Source organism: Cygnus olor, chromosome 1 (genome assembly GCF_009769625.2).
Source record: "Cygnus olor isolate bCygOlo1 chromosome 1, bCygOlo1.pri.v2, whole genome shotgun sequence".
NCBI classification, from domain to species: domain Eukaryota; kingdom Metazoa; phylum Chordata; class Aves; order Anseriformes; family Anatidae; genus Cygnus; species Cygnus olor.
Genome location: NC_049169.1, coordinates 199,184,132 through 199,204,636, shown reverse-complemented (window position 1 = coordinate 199,204,636; position 20,505 = coordinate 199,184,132).

Genomic DNA, 20,505 nt, shown 5'->3' with positions numbered 1-20,505 from the left:
TTTCTGAACACTGGGTTCTGGAATACTGCTTAGAGGGTGCTTTCAACATCTCTAGCCAATGCTATCCTTCAAATAATGTGCTCAGATATTCCTTGAGGTAAATATCAACTTTTAGCCCAAAGTACATTAAAAAACTACAATTCTATTGTTTGTATCATTCAGGCAAGATCTGAAAAAACTTCCACCACTTAGGGCATTGTCTTAGCAGCCAGGGTATTGAGTCATTCCTTCTCTGGTCCTGGTATTTTTTATCATAATGTGTTACTGTATGTTCTGGTTTCAGTTTGGATAGAGTTAATTTTCTTCCCGGTAGGTGGTATGGTGCCATGTTTTGGATTTAGGATGAGAATAAAGCTGATAACACACCAGTGTTTTAGATGTCGCAGAGCAGTTCTCACACAGAGCCAGGAACTGTTCAGCTCCTGGTGCTGCCCTGCCAGCGAGGTACCTGGGGGTGCACAAGGAGCTGGGAGGGGACACAGGCAGGAGTTGACCCAGACTGGCCAAAGGATGTCCCACACCATGTGGTGTCATGCTGAACAACAACAACAACAGCAAAAAGCAAGAAGGGGGTGGTGGGGGGGAGCACTTCTTGGGGAGAGGGACTGGGCATCAGTCAGCAGGTGCTGAGCAATTGCACTGTTCATCACTTATATATATGTATATATTATTAATAGCAGTATTTTCCCTTCCTTTTCTGTCCTATTAAACTGCCTTTATCTCAACCCTTTATTTACCCTTTTTATTTTCAATACTCTCTCCCATCCCACTGGAAGGACAGGGAGAATGAATGAATGGCTGTGTGGTGCTGAGCTGCCTGCCAGGTTAAACAACACTGAAGCACTCAGAAAGGCTCTTGCAAAATTGGGCCACTTCTGAATATCGTTCTCTTTGCAGCATCTCTTGCATGTAGACACAGCCTGTATAAATATTTCTCATTTGTCCTCTGCAGTCTCCCAAGAGCTTCAACTAGATTAAATTGGATAGAAACCAACACAAACCAAGATTACACCTGGCAACTGGGAATTCCAGAAGGAATTCCCTCACTTTGCAGAAATGTGCAAGTAGGAACTGGTATTCTAGTGGCAACTTACTTTGATTTATTTGTTATTTTTTAAATTTCCCAATTTTAATTTGGGACTATGAAATGTTGGGTGACCATTAAATATGAGTATTTATATATATTTATAATGGTCTCTGCAGGACAAAGGCATGAAAAGTTCATGTCCTGGCACACCTCTTTCAGGAAGCTTAGCACTTAAAAGAGACCATGTCCACAAGGTCATGGCATGTCTATCAGAATAATCACAGAATTACAAAATAGTTTAGGTTGGAAAGAACCTCTGCAGGATGTTGTGTAGTCCAGCCCCATGGCTGGAGATGGATCCAATTTGGTCAGATTTCGCAGGAACTTGTCCAGCCGAGCTCTGAGGATCTGCAGGAATGGAGATTTGACAGACCCTCTGGGCAACTTCTTCCAGCATGTTTCCTTATATCTGATCTACGTGGCTCCTGGTTTCCTAAACAGATATCAAAACTTCTTAGAGGAATCTGTGCAATAAAATTAACGGCCTATTACATATAGGAAATCAGATAAGTTTAAGGGCTCTTTCTGACCCAAAATTTACAATAACTTCCATGCCTCCAGCTGTTCCTGGTTGCTTTGGCTGTAGACTGCTTGATTCTAATGCATAACCAGACAGGATAGCAATATTCAAACAAATCACTAACAGTGAGTACAGCTCGTTTTAGCAATGCTTGCAACAGAAGATGACTTGGCTGCCACAGAAGTGCAGCTTGATATATCCATGAGCAAGGCACAGAGTAGGATTCTGCAGAGCAGTTCGTGAACATGAAGCTGTTCCCAGCACAGACTCACAAGGACAATCAATTTGGTTCCTGTGGATAAACTGGTCATTGATCAGTGGTGTCACTTCAGACAGCAAGAAGCAGACTCTGTCTCCCCTTCACCACTGACACATGAAGAGGGGCAAGGTAGGGTAAGCTGTGTTTCACTCACAGTCTTGGATAATGAAAGCAGAAAAGTAAAGAAATCAGGTCATTGCAGATGACTGTACCAAGAGGGCATTTGTGGTAAACTTGGGTTCAATGAGACATATAATCTTACCACCAGCTCATCCTCTTTGGAGTGTTTTTTATTTGTTTGTTTGTTTGTTTGTTTTTAATAAAAGCATCAAGAAGTGCCACATTCATCCTCCTAGAATAGGTTGGTCCTGTCCCCGCTAAGTTAAGTAGCCTAAGAATGCCTACAATTGAACTCAGGTTATTTATTCTCCTTCTAAGGATTTGCATTCACTGCAAACTACACAGCTTCATGTTCTTGTTCTTTCTGCTATCCCCTTTTTCAGATGCTTAATTGCTTCCTGGTGGTTTTGTAAGCACTTGTTTTGTTTTTATCATATTGCTACACTGTACATAAAAGATACAGCAATTCTCTAGACATCTCTAACAGTCATCTCGGAAAATGCCTTCCTCTCCCTTAACATTTATTTAAGACAGGACTCATTCCAAGACAGGCTAGGACTGCACAATGTTATCCGTCATGCAAAAGTGGTTCAAGTAGGGAGAGTAAGCCAAGGACCAGATTGGGATCGCTTCCAGTGGCAAGACTCATCCTTTTTTATTTAAAAGAGAATGACACCCCAAAAGTTCCCAGTTGCATTTCCAGGTTGTGATTTAGATAATTAAGTGAATAACTTAATGAGGGTAACATGTTGCACTTTTACCTTTGCTATCTGTATTCTGTAGAAGTTTCACCTCCATGGTTATCAGTCACTTATCTTCCCCCATCCTTGTGCTCACTCCTTTTAAGTAATCTAAACAGCCTTTTTAAGTGGATGCTCACATGACTGCATTTGTAAGAATTTTCAAAAACAAGCTTATTGTAAAAATGTTCCTCTATGTTTGTTAAAATTCCAGGAGTGTGTTATTTGTGATTTTAACAGTTTTCTTAATAGTACAAATCTAAGAAAAAGAAGAAGAAATAATAATAATAATTAATAAAGACAAAGAAGACGAAGAAGAAGAAAAAAAGAAGAAGAAGAAGAAGAAGAAGAAGGAGAAGAAGAAGAAGGAGAAGGAGAAGAAGATATAATTCATCAGGCACCAAAGGAAGTTGTGAATGAAAGGTTGCTTGGCTGGCCCATGCCAGTCTCTCAAACACTGTAGTGTGACTTGAAAATGTGATCCTGTTTTATTAGGCAGAATACAGGCCTGAATATTAGAATAGTTGACATGAATAATGACAGCTACTGATGGTACCTACCCCAGCAGAGCAGCAGAGGTCAAAAGTGGCAGAAGACATGTCATTACTAGAAAGCTCAAGAGGTTTTGCCATTGCCAGCTCTCTCCCCTTCTCTCATACCAACTCCTGCTCTCAGCCAGAACACAGCTGGGATTTTGTTCTTTTCCCTCTGCACATACCTGTGTGACATTGGTTATGAATATTCAAACCTGTTGCCATGAGGTGAGCTGAGAAAACAACAAAAGTACTGGGTCACACTAAGGTCCCCACTAGCCCCACACCCTGCCTCCAGCAGCAGCACAGCAGGTGCCTATGGAATAGTTAAAAGTCAGAGCAACCATCATCACAGCTTCCCAGAATACTCCACTAGTGCTCCACAATCTGTAACACAGGAAGCCCAGTGTCTGTATCTATAATAAACTAAACCAGTGTCTGTATCTATAATAGTTTTGTATAGGTTTTTCTTCAATGAATTTATCCATTCAACTCATGTAAACATTTAGCATTTATGTAAATGTTTAGCATCTGCAACAGCCTTTGGCAGTACATTATACACCTTAACTTCATGGTAGGTGACTATAGCCACCTCCTTTTAGTTTTCAAGCTGTTAAATGCAAGTATCATTTCATTGTCTCAATTCATGTGTTGGAAAAAGGCAGGAGGGACCACCTGTAAGACTGCTGCCACTCGCTAACCAGCCAGCCAACAGAGGGAATACTATGATCCCACTCACCAGCTGGTTCTTAGAGCAGATGGGCTAGGAAATCCTTTCAGTAAAGGTAAATAGCTATTCTGGATTATCCTAGCACTTCAAAGCACAAATGGAGTGACATGCTGTCACCTAAGGTATAACTTTATTGTCAACCACTAAAAGATATACCAAATTAACTCTATTACTGCAAATTGTCAGAGCTACTGATAAGCAAGGTTTGATCAGATTCTATGCTTTGTTGTAGTGGAGTCCAGGTTCTTGGGTTGTTTTCCAGATTCTGATCCTGATGATACTCAGACAAGACTTTCAGTTTTGTTTTTGTTTGTTTGTTCATTTATATATTTATAATTTTTGTTTGTTCTTTACAAACTCCTAAGTGCTATGCAGAAATGATTTCTATCCAGTCTGTGGCTTTAGCTTGTCCATCATGGACTGAACACCCTCACTTTGCTCTCTCCTTGTTATGGTCTTCCAAACTGGCTCAATCCAGATATATTACATTAGGTCAAGGCAAGTAACATGGTTTTTGTTACAATGCCAGCTTTTAATTCATTCCTTGACTGCCAGCTTGTTTGTTAAGTAGTTTCTGAGGTTTACAATAGTATTATCTTTTGCTTCTTAATGATATTCTAAAGTGCATTTGTAACTTATGATGTCCTGCAAAACTTTTAGGTTCTTTATACCTACACTTCCCCATATCCGTAATGACTGTACAGACCTTTACTGTCTCTTCTGGGCTGAAGATTCTGTATCTGTGTAATCACTACTGTGTATTGTCAGCAAACTCTGCCACCTCATTGTTCAACTCTTTTACCAGACTGTTTACAAATGTGGAACATCACAGGCTCCAGCATAAATCCCTGTGGGATTATTTTGGTAATCTTCCTTACCTAGGACAAATGAATATTTATTCCTACTTTGTTTCCTATCTTTTAATGAGTTATTTGTCCCAGTGACATCGTTCCTTTGTCCTTTCACATTAGTGTCTTTATGAGTCCTCAGTGAGAAACTTTCTTGAATTACTTTAGCAAATTCTAGTAGAGTCTTGCACTTACAGTTGTCTACGGCAAGTTTATGTTGCCTTTTATTACATGCTTACTAGAGCAGATAAGTGATCTGTAGCATGTTTTCCTTGTGTACTGATAACCAGCAAAATTGATCACTTACACAGTTCAAATGCTGTTTACTCAGAAAGAATATAACCTGCTAAACTCTCGAATAGTATTTTAATGTATTTGCCAAATGTTAATTTTTATTTGTGTTGTGATTTAACCCAGAAGGCACCTCATAGCCATTTGCTCACTCCCCCACAGTGGGATGGGGGGCGAAAACTGAAAAACTTTCCTGTCTCACTTCACCACCCAGGATGAAGGCTCTGTAACAGTAACATGCAAAAGAACCTGAAAGGTAGGGTTTGGGGAAAATAACCTTGAAGAGGACATCTGTGAACACCAAAATGTTTTGCTGTATTTCTGTTCTTCATAGTTGCACAGGATGATGAAACTGGAAGCTCCAATCTTCCAACACACCACAGCTCATAATCATGCCCCATGGCTGAATGGAGGAGTCTGTGAATGATAATTAAGATGAAAACATGAGTCATCACTCTTACACATTATGCAACTGTTATTACTTTGTTGAGAAAACATTGGATCTAAGAGTTCATTTCAGTTATTAAATAATAAAAAAGTAAATCCTTCTTTAATTATTTCAATAACATGATAACTTCACTAGATGCTTTGAAATAAATACCACCCCTAACTTAGATAAGCAAGCATAAACATCAAGATGATAAGCAAGACTTATAATGTGAAAAAGATACAAATGTAGTTCTAATTCCATCCATAAGCATGTGTATTCTATAGACCTAAAACTGACCTTAATCTTTTACTGTTTGATAGACACCAAATGCAGTTATTAAATGCCAGGCATGAGAAGAATTCAGACCTGGGAAATGTTGATCCAGAAGGATTCCTGATAGGAAATAACATGAAAATTATAGTTATGTTCCTAAATGAATCCATAGCAAAAATACCTCTGAGTGATGTGTGGTGTTACAGGCCACAAACTCAGAAGTGATATTGAAGAACTAGAAGAGTTTCAGAGAAGAATAATGATCACAAGTCTAAAGATTGAGTTTAAGAGAGATTTAAAAGATATAAAAGGTGTTATTTTTGTTTGGTTGTTTGGCTGGTTGGTTGTTTTGTGTGCTTGCTTGTTTGTTTTTTACCTTTATGAAAGGGAGATTATGAAACAATGAAAATAATGAAAAGTTTGAAGAGGGCAGGAGGAGAAGAAAAGGATATTTAAATTAACTGTTGGGAATTCCAAACCCATGCACAGAATACATGTCTAGTACGTGTTTCCTGATTGCCATATTTCCACAGAAAGCTGTTGTGGCCATACATTAACACAAACTAAAAAGTAATTGACATTTTATCCATACCGATGTGAAATAAAACTATCCAGTTATGATCATTAATATGAACAGAAACTTTGGAAGCCTATCCATTCTCGTATTGAAGAACAATGAAATTTAACTTTTAGATATCAGTAAGGCAGACTGATGTGTCTGACTGCTACATGGTATTTTCCTCTACATTTCTGGTTACAGCCATGCTCAGAGATATTGTAGAACTGCAAAATGTCATGTCAGAGAATACTTGAGCTCTAATTTAAAGCTCTATACTTATATTTGTTTATTTTTCTATGCAAGGAAGCCAGATGCATCTATAAAACTTCCAATGCCTCTATATTCTTGTAGGTCAGAAAGAGAATGTGAAAATGCTTCTACAGTGAATACATTTTTTTGCCTTATCTTCCAAAATCTGCTATGCCAAATATGCCTTTTCAATTGACAACAATGAATGCACTGGATCCTCTGTGGATATGAATCAATGTAGCTTCATTGATTTCATTTTACTTGACTGTTTTGTGCCAAGTGAGAACCTGGCTCAAGACTTTAATTGGCTCTAAACAGCAAGGAAAACTGAAAAACAAAAATGAATCAAAATAACACAGGTATTTTCAGTCCTTATTTAACACTTTAAACCCTACATTCATCCACCAGCAGATCTCTGCCCAGCCCAGTTCAATGTCTTTTTGCCATTAGTTTTCAATCAATTAGAGAATGCAAACATGTGATACACAGATAAGTCTTTGAGAGTGAAGGATGTCAAAGGAAAAGAGGGAAGTGGCTGTTCCGGACATGCTACTTCTATAAGTACTTGAATTTCCAAACCCTCTCTACTTTAAGCTCACACACAGAAAAGTCAATCAAACACTGCCTGTAAGTCAAATTCCTTATGACACCATTTTAATGGCCATGATATATTTAAGCACAGACCAGGAACCCTTATTTTGTTTGTGCTTGTTATTAATCTCTCCTTAGCGGTGAGTGGGACAGTGTCCCAGTCCATCAGGTGCCACGGCTTGCAACCCAAAGTACGATGAGAGTTCAGCTAAGGCACGGGCTGAACAAAACACAAAGAGAAGCTTTTAGAGACTGTGGAGTGAAACACACAAGAAAAGAAAGAGCAGTGCCCATCTGTACAAAATCCACAAGTACACAGAGGCTGCAAGGCCAGCTCAAAGATCTTATTGAATACTCCCTTGCATTGTGACTTGGCTAATGCCACCAGAAAAGGCTCTGGTGGGGCTATGAGCAGCACACCAGTTAAAAGCCTTCTTCCCAGTCAGAGTTTAAAAGGGGAGGGAGTAGTAGAAAGGCTATAAACATTAAACTAACAGTTGGAGACTTGGATCTTTCTTTTTATGGACATGGATTAAAGAGGGAGACTGAGGCCTGTAATACCCTATGCATACATACAGAGTCCTGCCACTACAAAGAATATGGTTGTGGAATTCCATCATGTGACACTCTGTGACCATATGACAGTTCTTGTTGTCCTTTGGCACTGGGACCACATAAGGATTTTTGTATAGTCTTTTCAAAACAGCATTTCTCAATTCTGATCTTTCCAAATGCAGCATATGGTGTCTTTCCAGGAGTTCAGTTCCCTAACAGATATTTATTTTAGGGATTTCACTAGAAATACACAGATGTGGTAGAGTCTTCCAGGTAAAACATTTTATTTTTTTTTTCCAAGAAGATTCTTTCCCTAGTAGCCAGTCAAAACTATTGGTGTGTCCCCAATTAACAGGTATCGTCACAGTAGGATTGTATTTTGGTTAATACTGTCCCTGAGTAACTTTGTGTATAAGACGAAATCCTGTTAAAGAAGAGTCACAAGCCCCAGCAATTACACATAACATTTATTCAACAGAATTCAGATGGAGATTATTTTATATAGAACAAAAATAGCAAACATTTCCCTTACCAAATCTGTTAAATTTCTGAAAGCTATTCCTTGTTCACATGACTGAACAATGAGGTGATATTTCATGCTGAACACAAAAAGGAGAGGTAGTTATCAGTAGTGATATCTTGCTTTCATACAACCCAGAGGGTCAAATTTTCTATTGCTGTAAGTTGTTTTTACACAAGCTGTGGTTTCAGCTCATTATCCTTACTTAAGATTTGATTCAAATTGGCTGCTAGATCTCCTTTAATATATTTGACTCAATTATTTTTATGGACTTAATGTGAGTCAGACACTTCTCCAGCTAAATGGAGGAAAACCTGGGGCAAAACTAAGTCAGAGTAAATGGAAATTTCTGCTGCTTTCTTCCCTCTCGACAGTATTTCAGCTTCCTTTCATGACGCCTGGAGAGCTGTTCCTGGGTTGCTAACCAGTAGCTACAGTACTTGGTCAAGCCAGACAGATGTGAGCTGATCGTGGATCTGGCCTTACGTACCCAGTACTTGGCAACTGCAGGATTTTTCAAAGCACATGCCATAACCCAAGCATGACACTACCACGAATAATAAAACCAACCCTTGCCCTCTCTAAAGAACTTCTCTTCAGGAGGCAACAATTCAAGAAACACATGAAGAGCTCTACTGATATCTAAATGAAGCTCTAACATTTATTCAAGCATATTATTCTGACCTGTAGGCAGGTCACTGCTTGCTTCATGACTGTAGACCAGTCTTGCATACTAATGCTGAAATTTCTTAAACTATATCTTAAAGAACATCAGATGAACCTGACTGTTTTCAGGCTGTATAATTTAGGAATTTAAATTGTTTACTTGATTCATTTTATTTTCTTTATGCTTTACACCTGCTACCCTGTCTGGTGGGTATCTAGGATCATTATCCTATAGAGTACACTTTAATAATACATGGAAAAATTTTCCAGTTCTTAGTTAATATAAAATTCTGTTGTGTAACAAGAAATGAATACATAATATATTTAAATGATTTCATCACCTGAAGAAGAATAGCTGAGATTTTAGATAATTGTCACTCTCCTTGGAAAAGAGCGAACATGGCATTTGTTCAGATGTCAGATAACGATGGCACTTTGCTGATTTAATGAACATATTCAGTTTGGCCCATAAAGGCTTAGAAGCACGAGTTCAGTACAAAAGACTGGAAGGGAACTTCTAAATTATTATTTTCAGCCTTCTCCAACTGCAGCTGCCACGGGTAGCACCTGGACCAACATTAAGGGGGTCTCAAAAGAATGCTCAAAGTCTTCAAAATATCAGTGGTATTCCTATACTCCATGCTATCTGAGGTCATATTTCTAATTAAGAATCCACACTAAGTGGTTTATAAAGGGTTAAAAAATGAATAGTAGAACTATAAAGAAATGGGTAAAGAATAGATGTACATTATATGCAGTTCAACAGGTTGATTGATTGGCTCTTATAACATCCTGTATTGTCATCTATTGATGTGCTTATAACTAAGAAATGGTCTAAACCTATAAAATGTTTACACCCACTATCAATCATTTATTAACCCCTTACATATGTTTTATTAATAGAATCTTAATATAAAACCAAGTTAACATCCTATAAAATTCTTTGGAAGAAACATATCAATTAAATATTACGGAATAAGTCAGAAATAGACATCTCTTACTCTACATAGGACTACTTCTAAAGAGATGTTGAAATTCCTTTATTATTTCCTACCTTCTTAAATATACTAGGGGATTAAGGAAAACACAGGGACTGAATTTTGATGACATTATGTACTAAAAATACATTATGATGCTCACCATATTATTTAAAGGAAAGTAAAAGTCTTATTTTCTTTCTAATTTTCTGAATTTTCAGATTACGTTACTGAAACTATCAGAGGCAAATTCCACAAGCTACATGAGTTAAGATCTTAGATACTGAAATAAAAGGAAAATGAGCTCTATAAAGCACTTTTGAGATTCCAGCATTGTTGAAAACATTATCAAACACAAAAGAGTTAGCAATCCAAGTTGGTGAATAAAATCCATATTTCCAAAAGAATTTCCTGTAATTACAGAATGGTGGAGGTGGGAATGGACCTGTGAAGGTCATCTAGTCCAAGCCCCTGTTTAAAGCAGCCTCAGCGAGAGCAGGTTGCTCAGGGCTGTGTCCAGTCATATATTGTGTGTCTCCAAGGATGGTGACTAACCAACCTCTCTGGGCAACTGTTTCCAGTGAAAAAGCTTTTTTCTTATATTTGAATGGAACTTCCACACTTCAGTTTGTGCTTATTGTCTCTCATCCTCTCACTGGGCACTATGGAGAAAAGTCTAGATCTTCTGTCTTTACCTTCCCCCACCATGTGTTTATAAACATCAATGAGATGGACCCTGAGCTTCCTCTTCTCCAGGCTGAACAGTCCCAGCTCTCTCAGCCTCTCCTTGTATGGCAGATGCTCCGATCCCTCATTAACTTTAGAGGCCCTTTGCTGGTCACGTGTGTTTGTGTCTGTCTTGTACTGGGGAGCCCAGCACTGGACACAGCACTGCAGATGTGTCTCACCAGGGCTGAGCGGAGTGGAAGAATCACCTCCCTCAACCTGCTGGCAATGCTTTCCTTTTTCTGCAGGTGACCACACATGTTCTCACAGCTTCAGCCACCGCCTTTATACCAAAGGCAAGAAGATTTACCTTATCAGACACAATTTATTTACCTCATTCCCTTCTGCACCCTCCCTCTTGCCCTGAAGGTTTCACTGTTGTGTGTTTTATGTCCCTCTTACACAAAGGACAAAAGCAAAGTCTCCTTCCCAACACCAAATCTCCCCAAGTAGTTTTCTCAGCCAGGCCTGGCCCATCTCCCACTTCACACATGAGACTGATGCATATCACCCACATTTTGTGGTCTCTCCCAGACCATCCGTGGTGCTCACTTTTCAACCCTGGCAGCTCTATCCCTGGCGCTAGGCCAGACTCTTCCTTCTGCAATACGACTGCAGTCACATCTGGCACCTTCACATCTGGAGCAGGAGGAAAGCTCAGGTGGTCTCCAGCCCCTAGGCAGAAACATTTCAGCATAAATACATGATACTGGTGCAGCTTCCCTCTCCATAGCTTGGGCATTTATTTGACACATGAACTTGTTTCCACAGAAATCAACAACCATACTAAAACTGTCTTCCATAGAGCAAGGTTCACTTCAAATAATTGCACAAGTACAACCTTAGACTACCTGCTTAAATTCCTGCCACCACCACCCCTTTTTTTTCCCCCAGAATTTAGCTATGAACTAGGAGGGCATTACAACAAAAAAATTATTAATTTGACTTTTTTCTAAGTGTTTACTAGCCTGAAAGCATTCGACAGGAGACTGCTAAGGATGATTTTCAATGATATTTCCAAAATACACATAGAAACAGTAGTTATTACAGGAGAAGGAATGTGTTAGGATTTTTAGTTCCCTTAGAATTGATTCTGTGGCCATCAGGTGTTAGCACAATTAATTCTGGTTGCTATGTCATTTACAGATCAAATGCAAATCAGGACTTCTTGTACTGCACCCTTTAAAAAGGAGTTGTGCAAGTGTAAAGCCTGAGCATGAAAGCCTAAAAGAGAATAGGTGATTTTGGAGACAGTACTAGGCATCAGCTAGCACAGCAGAAAAACAGCAGTCACAGACCAAGCAAGGACTTGGCCATATGACAAATTTATGTGAGACTCTCACATTTTTTTCCCTTATAAACCAACATGCAGATGTGGCTCAGCAATAGACCCCCAGTAGATATTATCATTCCCAGACCCATACATTGCTTCAGAGCAATGGAAATAAGAACCAGTGAGAGGTCTTACTGCTCTGCATGAGGACCCAGCAGAGCTTGAACTGGAGCCTGCAGTCTTCTGAGGACTATCTCAGTTTTGTAATGTTTGTGCAATCCGAACTAAATCTTTTGAACTTGATCCACCATTCATCGTGCTGGTTTGGCCCAATGTTGTACTTAAAAGGCACCCAAGCAAGTCACACAGCAGTGGGGACAATATTAATATAAATTTAAATCATCAAGGAGGAGAAAAAAGAGGCCGACAAAATTAAGTGTGCACCAAAAGCCAAGTCATCTGCTGCCTCTGCCTTGATTTCTCTGCTGAGTGGTTCCCCTAAGTGAGGATGGATTTAGTCAATGCCAAACGAGTTCTGAAAATCTTAACTGGTTTTGCAGTTTCCTTTTCTCTAGAATTCCTTTCCACCCACTACTCTCCTAAGGTCTATTTTTAATTCCTTAAAAATACTAACACTATTTTACTATTTCCAATGAAAAGCATGCAAAACCAAATTACAAGGTTGAGAGCCAGAAACATAGAGAACAATCTAGACAGTAAACTCTGTGTGAGTCCAAAAAAAGCCCCTCTTTTTTTTTTCTTTTCTTTTTTCTTTTTATCTCACAGAAGCACGCTCATACACACGTGAAAGACTAATGAGTCAAACAGCCATGTGAATCCTAAAAGTTTCTGTTTGTCCAGCCTGCCAAATTGGTGCTGTAGAATGGAAGCTGTTAATTTAGCATGAGTTTCTGAATAGGTCCAAAATTAGTTGACTGGGTAGCATGATATTTGCCAAAAAATAAAAATAACAATAATTAAAAAAAAATAAATGTAGAAGACTCAGAGATTATGAAAACAACTTTTCTGGACAGCGTCTTATTTACCCAGTGATTGGTCTGCAATAGCTTTTCATGCAGTGTGCAGTACAAAACCCTGAGCTGAGCTTTGAAAACATCCAGGTTTTGCTTCTGTTAATATCTTAACCACGGGGCAAAACTAAGCACTAAAAGCTGACTGCATCTAGCCTATTATGTGGTAAGATTACCTGATCGCTCTTTCTCTGTGTCCAGCACACTTCCTGGTGGACCACTATTGAGGATGCACAGCAAGGATTTTTTTTTTCATGCATATTAAATTAAAATTGGCTTAAAAACAGCAGTCCTAACCCAGTATGCAAGTTTTTCTTCTTTCCCCTGATGTGTTTATGCTGATAGTAATGCCAAGTGAGAACAATCATAACCCTGGTAAAACATCAGTGAGCTGTTTGCACCATGCTGACAACTTTAATAATAACCAAACAGTCCAGAGATTGTCACAGTAAGAAAAGGGCAGACAGTTTTCCAGATTTTGCTTTGTCCCAGTGCTGCCAGCTAGATGTAACATGACAGCAGTTCAGATGCGTGCACACAGGGCTAAGTTGCTGCAGGTAGGTATAAAGTGGATAATCTGAAGAAGACAGAGTATGCAAATGCGTGTTGGGAGAGAAAGGATTCAGCCATAACAAGGCTGAAATCATATGTGCTTCTGTCAGCAAATGGGTTTCCTCTTGGACTTCCTCCTCTCTCCCTTTTCTGCTGGGCTTTCTGTTTGCTAATCAAACAAATGATTAACAACAAATGAACTGTCAGGAAACTAAATAGCAGGATAGCACCACATGCCCAAGTCACATTTGATTATCCATCGCGTCTCCCCCTGCAAGCAGCCCCCTCCCTGCTCTCCCCCAGCCATCGCCACCAGCTCCTGCGCTTGATGAGACTGTCTGGTGGGACGTATCGCCCATTCAGCACGGGATTTATTACCTGCAGGAAGGCTACTGCTAGAGCCAGCCGTGCCAGATTATCATTTTAATAATCAGAACCAAAGTGATTTGTCAGGCCAGCACAGCCCTTTGTACTGAGGCAGGTTTCACCTTACTGCATGTTCCACTCGACCCCCATACAAGCAGTGGCAATAAACATCTGAGAAAGGGGAACTGTTTGTGTCCAATTCTGTTGTCACCAGCCACATAAATTAAAGCAATATCCCCCAGCTACCACATGGTATTTATTTGAGGGCCAGGGAGGAATTCTATTTTGAGAGAACATTAGAATGTAAATGGAGGTGAAAGTCTCTATTTCTCCCTTTCTCTTTTGCAGAACAAGTCACAGACATTGTTCAGTGCTTCAAAGCTAACAATAAAAGACCGTCTTCTTATTCAAGTTGCAATGTTCAGTGCTTTTGTTCTCCAAATCTATTTTACCACGTGGAAAGGCTTTCTGAGGAGTTAATTCACACTGTACAAGAACTGTGTCCTTATAAAAGAATTACTGCAGTCTAAAAATAGTGACAGCTTTGTCACGTGCATTTGAGATTTTGTCTGATGTTGGGATCAAAGTTTGCAACTACTGAACTAAAAATCATTTACAATTACAAACCACCCTACCCTATGAGCAAATCCAGTATATGCTAGAGGAATGGAGCATGGCTCACAGCAGGTAAAGAGACTATGCATGTGTTTTCCTACATTTAATATAAGGCAATATAATACTACAATATTACCATGGTTTTGGCTGGAATAGAGTTAATTTTCCTTGCAGAGGCTTGTATGGTGCTGTGTTTTGGATTTTTGATGAAAATAGCAGTTATAACACTCCGACGTTTAGCTGTCACAGAGCAGTGCTCACACAGAGCCAAGGACTGCTCAGCTCCTGGTGCTGCCCTGCCAGCGAGGGACCTGGGTGTGCACAAGGAGCTGGGAGAGGACACAGCCAGGAGCTGACCCAGACTGGCCAAAGGGATGTCCCACACCATGTGGTATCATGCTCAGCAATAACAGCTGGGGTAGAGAAGGAGGAAGGGGGGGGACATCTGGAGTGATGGCATTTATCTTCCCAAGAAAGTGTTACACGTGATGAGTCCTGGTTTCCTGGAGGTGGCTGGACACCTGCCTGCTGATGGGAATCAGTGAATGAGTTCCTTGGTTTGCTGGACTTGTGCATGCAGTTTTTGCTTTACCTGGTAAACCATCTGCATCTCAACCCATGAGTTCTTGTATTTCTCCCTTTCATATTCTCTCCCCCATCCCACCTGGGGACAATGAGCAAGTAAGTGTCTGTGTAGTGCTGAGCTGCCTGCTGGGTTAAATCACAATATATATATAAAAGCCCATATATTTGTCCATGTCTTTGTCCATGTGCCTTTTGCATTGGATACACTGCTATGTCTCCAGAAATTCTGTTAAGATCTTTACTGTTGTCCTTTACATGTGTTAATAGACAGGTTTCAATGGACCTCAAGTTTTGAAGGACCCTTGACTGTTTATCTGAGTTTAAAACACAATTATGACACCTGTGTTCAAGATCTTGAAGGATATCTCATTTCCATCAAAGTCAGATACTTTTTGCCCTCCCAGGCTTCTAACTTCTAAACTTTATATCGTACCCTATATTACTTTATATATATATATATATATATATATATATATATGGCAAAGACAGTGGAGGCCAATATTTTAATACTGTCCCAACCCCCCTGGAAGGTCTGTACAGTCTCACTTGAGCAGAGTTACGTGCTGGCTATCACCCAGTGGCAACCACAAAACATATCTGTAGACACACATTTATGTGTCCGTATCTGTGAGTAGTCTGGCCTTATTTATTGACCATATTTTTGCTTATGTGGCAAGATTTTGCTTGCCAATGGCACAAGATATTAGACATTTAGGGACTCTATGTTTTTGTTCTTGCTCTGACAGAAAGACTGATTAATATTGAACAAATTTTTAAATAACTGTTTTTAAAACAGCTATTTTAAAACAGTTTAAAATTAAAAAAAAATGTTTAATAACAGTTCTAAAAATATTATCCAATGTACTTATTCTTGGGTGACTAATTCAACCAGGCTTTATATCAGATTGGTTCAGACACCAGCCCTGGAAGGCTTTCTCCAATACAGCTGAAGAAACATGGGATCTTGTGGGCCCAGAAGTTCCTGTCAGTGTAGCATGCTACCAGGTACAGCCAGACAAAGCATTCTCAAGCAGTCAGAAAAATAACCCTTGGGAGGGGTTGGGATGGCATGGCATGGCATGGCATGGCATGGCATGGCATGTATCAGGTAGTGTAGACATACTCTTGACTTGAATTGATATAACCACATTTAGAAATAATAATTTGCCTCCCAAGTAAATTTGGGTTTTCAAAAATGCTACTTTTACTATGTATGTTTTAAGAAAAATCATAAAACAAAACTGTGTCATCTGGGGTTAGACCAAATTCTAGCTGACTTGGTGGCTTACCACTGTCCAAGGCAGTAGACAGAATTTAAAGGACAAAGAAATGAATGATTCTTCCCTATTCATGTCCTAACTACATAAAGATCATGGGTTTATCGGAGTATTATGAGATACAGGGGTAATAAAAAGATAAATTAATTAGCGAAAGCTAGCTCTTAACATACACATACACTGTGTTCAGTGTATGTGCATACTGTGTCTGCTGCAAGGATGCCCTGATCTGAATCAAGTATCATAAAAGAAACACTAATTTATTGGAAATGGATTTTAAATTGTGTTCTAGAAGAACAACGAATGACAGCATTGACCCAGTCCTGATTCCTCTTTCCTCCCTCTGTATCTGTCATCCACCTGTTAGCTGTTATGGACATGGACTGATCCAGAAGCTGCCTCACCCCCATTGAGGACCTTGGGTTACTCATGCCTCCCACAACAGCCTCAGAGCTGCACCAGGGACACTGCATGCCTGTGTTTTGGCAGCATGGGAGGGAGGAATTGCATTGCAGCAATAATCAAACAGCATAGCAGAGTCAAACTGTTCAGCAGCCCAAGTGCAAGGGCTGCAGGCAGAAGCTCAGTACTTTCCTCTAGGTTTTGATCTCCCCTCATGCAATTCTGAGCGAGCTCAATGCTTTGTCCACACGCACTTAACTCCAACTGCTGCTAACATCAGTCGTTCATGCTTCCAGACCTCTCTCATTCATTTGCGAGCTGCCACCCACCTATGTAGCTGAGCTGTTTTCCAGACCATGTGCTCTACACGCCAGTGATCTTATGTGTCACAGCTGAGTTCGCTCAGCTTTCTGCTTCCAAAGCCCCATAACTGACGTGCATCTTGATCTGAAGCCTGGGATTTCCCTGTGCTGCTTTAGCCTTTCCCTGAGTAGCTTCACAGAGAGATAGGGAGTTTGTTTATTTCCTGCAAACTGATTAGGCTCTGTGTTGATTTAATGTCAAACAGCTTATTCTCCTCACCAAATTGCAATGTATAACTTAACTGCCCTGCATATAACCTCCCCTTCTTGCTCCCCCCATCAGTGCTGGTGGGATTTCACACAGGCACAGCAGTTTTGTTTACATGCTTTTTTTTCAGTCAGATCAAGTCCATAGTTTAAGCAATCGTTTTTAAACCATATTCTATATAGTAGTAGGAGTTTTTGTAAAGCCTTCAAGTGGACATATGTTTAGGCTGACAGATTGGACTAATCAGGATCAGATGATGGTCCTTTCTGTATTTGGAAATCTTTCAGAACTCACTCCTTGCCAGGGAGTTTTCAATAGACCTTTCATTATAAAGGATCATGTTATTATTTTTATTCATTTTTTCTCTGCTCCCAGTTCTGTACATGCTTGAAAGCTGGCATAAGAATGGTGGTGGCTTGGTAGCTCAATGACTCACTTACTCATATGGAAAACATGATCAATTATTTAAATATTTTCGGCAATTTATGGAATCTGTTACCATGAAAGCAGGGATGATCATTTAGGTAGCTTCCCTACAAAGAAAGGAATTGCAATCCTAAAGAAAGCAATGAAGAGATTATGCAATATTATTTTCAGTGGAAATATTTCATGGAATAAAGGCAAGAAGCTTTTAAAGAAGGACATGTATATGTATATAAGGTGATGAAAATTGCAATGAAGAGAGCAAAGGGTAACCAAAGAGAAGCGATTCCCATGCAAAGAAATCACCATTTAAAAACAAGTCTGAAAAAAAATATGAAAAATAAAATAAAGATGTGATAACAATAATGGCCTAAGGTGAAAGGGTTACAGAGACATGTGGCATTTCTTTCTGAACCAAACAATACAAATGAAAAAATAGACAGGCTTCACATTCAGAGTTCTGGTGATTCAGAGACCCAAAAAATTTTTGAGCATAAAATATCATTCATTTTCCCCAGCTCTATCAACTTGTCTGATAAATATATCCCTTTTCCCTAAAAAGCTGGCATTTAAAAATAAGGAAGACAGGTGAACTCTTCAAACAAATGACACTTCTTTTGTGTTCATCTATAATGCAAGTACCAGGAAGAAAGAGCAAGTATCTTTGTCTGAAAGTGCAAACCATCTAAAAATCACTTTCTTAGAACCTTAGAAAAAGGCCTGGAATAGACCTCCTCTAATCCACCCATCCTTGTGACACAGAGTAGGATTATTATGCCTAAATATATTCATGCAAAAGACTACACCTCCTATTACTCGGTAGAAACAGTTGAACATAGGATACAAGATAGAAAGTGCATAAAAATTCAGTACTCCTGACTTATTCAAACCACCTGTCTAACCATTTAAATGAATAAAAGGGAAAAAGAATCAGAAAGAGCATAAAAGGAAAAACATCCCATTACATCACCACATGATGTTTGACTCTCAAGGCGAGAGGATATTACAATTCACTTAATAAAACATCTGTAGTGTCAACTGAAGTGGGAAAAGGCAGTCAGCTATTGCAAGCATGTATGTTCTTCAATTAAAGAAAGAACAATCTGTTTTTGGCTCCTTTAGCTTCCAGCCAAATATAAGAAAACAAACACCCACCTCCTTATGTATATTTCTGCCTTGAGAAAGACAAACACTGTAATTTCTGCTTTTTTGTTTTGTTTGTTTGTTTGTTTGTTTGTTACCTGAAAGAAAGGAGGGAGGACTTACTGCTAGTTTGCTGTATTTTTTTCATTTTCTTTGAGTCATGCAGTTCATATTTTTGTGTATTATATCTATGTACTTCTAAACTAGCATTTACCATTTGCTATCCCAGGGACTTCTATTGGTGGGGCAGAAAAATTTAGTGTCTTTTCATGTTCTTCCTCCTCTTGACTCTTTCCACCACAGATAGACACTTCCTAAGGTTGATCGTTACTGTGTGTGCGCTCTCCAGTGCTTATGTGCTTTGTAATTAATTTCTGGATAATCAGAGGAAACTACACATTGTCATAATACACTGAGTTCTGGGTGTTCCAATAAACCCTTCTCCCTAAGTCTGATAAGCTAACAACTAAACCTCTAGAAATGTCCATTTGTAACTTTGTTGGCCTCTTGTTTTCAACTACAGACCTTCTTAGCCATCCCTTGGTAAAATCTTGACTATCTTTCACATTTCAATCCAGCATGGAAAGTGTGCTTTTCAAGTAAACCACGTGTACCATTTTATATTTTCTTTAACAGAGCAGAAGGTGTCAAAGAGTGTAACGGGTCTTCAACCTGCAATAGGACCACCTGGGTAGTAATGAAGAAGTGAAAAATATCACGCTCACTATTTTCTGTTGATTTGTCTAGGCAACAACCCTGGCTAGTTTCAAGTCTTATATAGGCTACTGATGTAAAAATGCAAGGCAGGCATGTGCATGTATATATTTGTGTGAGTGTGTGTCTAAGTTTGCCAGTGTGTATTTTTATATACGAGCTCACAACAAAGAACAGCTGTGCCGCAGCATCCCAAACAAGCTCTGAAGCTGAGGAGCCCTATGAAGAGGTTACCAGAGCAATGAAAATGCATGCTTGCAAGCACATGTACTGAAGTCACAAGCTTGTCAAAGGCTATGCAAAAGCAAAGACCTTGCAAGCTGCAGAATAAAACAAACTACTACATAAAATAGGTACATCTATGATGGCTTATAGGAAGAACTTGAAGAACAGAAGGAGATATTGCAGCAAATCATGCCTTGTATTCATATATCCAAAAGATGCCACAGCCATTTCATTGGTCTCTGGTCTCCATTTGCTAATTACACACAGTGGTTTGTTCTGAATGGAGGGAAAATAGCATCTTCCCAGAGAGCAACAGAGTAATCACAGCTGGGCAAAGCTTTTGGAATGCAATAGGACAAAAAGGGAATTAGAAAGATACAGTGAGCCCAAACGCAGAGTAGGAAACTCATGAACACAGCTAAAGGGTTGCTGACAGCAGAAAACATACCTGAAGTCAAATTAGACAAGTGATGGAAAGGAGGCTTTCCCAGGTATCCCAAAAATACTGTGGAGTTTGCTTACAGCCACAAGAGATTAAGAGAAAGGAAAAGACCTACCCTTCAAGGACAAAATGGGAAGGGGAAGAGGAAGGAGAGAGATTTCTTTTAAGCCTTTCATTACTTAATAGTACTTTTTCTACACTATTTTGATAAGT